General features: G+C 40.5%; 1 pseudogene; it reads left to right on the forward strand.

Annotated features, from left to right (window-relative positions):
- The first annotated feature begins 732 nt into the window (after positions 1 to 732).
- LOC145352044 (U2 spliceosomal RNA) lies at positions 733 to 878 on the forward strand (annotated as a pseudogene).
- Positions 879 to 2,863: the final 1,985 nt, after the last annotated feature.

Genomic DNA, 2,863 nt, shown 5'->3' on the forward strand with positions numbered 1-2,863 from the left:
AGGATTTTAATAAATTATTTTCATTAAGTTGCCAAGATTGGAAATGCATTACCTTGAAAATATATCACCTCCAAGTTGTTTGCTAAAAGTGCCAACAAAAAATTGCTGTGTTCTTCAAAATAACCTAACCAGCTTATTTTATCTTTGCATCATACATGATACAGCCGTGCAAAAAAGATAAAGGAGTTCATTAAGTTTACAAGCTACAGCAGAACTGGGTCCAAATTTGATCAGGTTCTCATGCTCCATCACTTCATAAAAAACTATTTGTCATGACTAATTAATTGATGTGCTGTAGAGCACAGACTATACATTTTCCACTTGAAGATGATAGCTCGTAAAGTTATCAGCAGAGGTAGCTAGTTTGACAACAAAAGGTGAGGGCATGCTTCTGCCCTTTCACATTAACACCTGCCTGCTCAAACAGACAACTGCCCAGCCCAGTTCAAACTAGTGACCCTGTCTTTATCCCCTCCATTAATCAGTCAAACTCATTTGCTAAGCCTGATCCCTACCTGTTCTCTTTCTATCTACTCTTTACAGCTGGCTCTCAGTTCTGCCCCACTGTGATCACCAACCCTCAGCTCTACCATACGCTGGAGTTTACAGTATGTAAAGATACCAAGACAAAAAAACAGGATGTTAAGTGATGGTACAAAATTAACACTGACAACATTTTTAAAACAAATTTTGGACAATGCGTTATTTAATTATTGCAATCAGAAAAAACTGATTGTTTCTTGGCCTTTTGGCTAAGATCAAGTGTAGCATCGACATGCTGTGCTTGGTTAAAGTCATTAGGTTACATTTTAGCTTCATGTGAAGCAATTTTTAAAAGCGGCTTCTCGGCCTTTTGGCTAAGATGCAAATGAGATCAAGCTTTGGAGGAGGAGCAATGCCTACTCCAATCAGCTTGGATCATGTAGATCAAGCCCAAGACAGGAGGTGAGAGCCCTGTCTTGTCAGCTTGGATCGGGAATGTCTCAACTTGTTGAGACTCTGAATTGGACTTGATTGGATTGAATTGGAATAAAAACAAAAAAAAATCAGAAAAAGCTGATTACAAACTGAAAATAAGTTATTTTTCTTTGTTTGCTGGCATGGGACATACCCAGTGTAATACTCCATTCGGATACCTATTTCATATCTGAACATCATTATCTCTCTCCATTCATGTTCCCATTCATACCATCCATAAAGGTGACGACTTTAACGATGGCACTTCTCTTTGGCTACTATTTTATTTTAATTTTAATTAAATTTTTATTTTAATTTTAACAAATCATTTTAATTCACAATTTTATTTTAATTCCTGTTAACCAACACAATTCACAATGGCAGAAGACCCAACTCACGTTTATTTTACGTGGAGCAACCTAGGTGCTTAATGCTATATATCTTCAGCATCCTCATAATATATGTAGTTACATCGTCGGTTGGAGCACAACCACTTAGCTATAACATGCAGCACAAGAGTCAAGTCCAATCTTACTGACAGTGGAATGTAACACAAACAGGTAAATAAATGACTTGCAACATACATAATTATTCTTTCTTACTCTACTGCACAAAAAATAGTCCCGTTTGTTCTCAAGCTTCTACCCAGGTAATTGGTTCTAGCCTTAGGCCTGAAAAGTTGGAATAGCAAATTCTACACTTGATCAATAGTTGAATCCCAGGATTTTGGAAGTGGTAGGTCAAATCTTGTTTCTCCCTGAAGGCTCGATGTGAAGACACAAATTGCCATTTTTCCACCCAATCCACAGACAACATTTCGCAGTGACATAGAAACATAGAAACATAGAACATGACCGCACAGTGCAGGCCCTTTGGCCCTCAATGTTGTGCCAAGCCATGTCCAATCCCAAGATCAAGCTATCCCCTCCCTATAATTCTGGAGTGCTCCATGTGCCTATCCAATAACCGCTTGAAAGTTCCTAAAGTGTCCGACTCCACTATCACAGCAGGCAGTCTATTCCACATCCCAACCACTCTCTGAGTGAAGAATGTACCTCGGACATCCCTCCTATATCTCCCACCATGAACCTTATAGTTATGCCCCTTAGTAACAGCTATATTCACCCGAGGAAATAGCCTCTGCACGTCCTCTCTATCAATCCTCTCATCATCTTATAAACCTCTAATAAGTTGCCTTTCATCCTCCTCCACTCCAAAGAGAAAAGCCTCAGCTCCCTCAACCTTTCCTCATAACACCTACCCTCCAAGCCAACCAGCATCCTGGTAAATCTCCCCTGCAGTCTCTCCAACGCTTCTACATCCTTCTTATAATGAGGTGATCAGAACTGAACACAATATTCCAAGCGTGGTGTCACCAATGTCTGGTATAGTTGCAGAATAACCCCATGGCTCTTAAAACTCAAACTTCCTGTTAATAAACCCTAACACACTATAAGACTTCTTCACAGCTCTATCCACTTGAGTGGCAAACTTCAGAGATCTGTGGATATGAATCCCAAGATCTCTCTGTTCTTCCACATTCCTTAGAACCCTGTCGTTGACCCTGTAATCTGCATTCAAGTTTGTCCTACCAAAATGAATCACCTCACACTTATCAGGATTAAACTCCATCTGCCACTTTTCGGCCCAGCTCTGCATCCTATCAATGTCTCTTTGCAGCCTGCAAGAGCCCTCCACTTCATCCACTACTCCAACAATCTTGGTGTCATCAGCAAATTTACTAACCGACCCTTCAGCCCCTTCTTCCAAGTCATTATTAAAAATCACAAAAAGCAGAGGACCCAGCACTGACCCCTGTGGTACACCACTGGTAACTGGCCTCCAGTCTGAAAATATTCCCCCCACCACCACCCTCTGTCTTCTATGATACAGCCAGTTACTTACC

Source organism: Carcharhinus amblyrhynchos, chromosome 13 (assembly GCF_965287045.1).
Source record: "Carcharhinus amblyrhynchos chromosome 13, sCarAmb.v2.hapA, whole genome shotgun sequence".
Classification (NCBI taxonomy): Eukaryota; Metazoa; Chordata; class Chondrichthyes; order Carcharhiniformes; family Carcharhinidae; genus Carcharhinus; species Carcharhinus amblyrhynchos.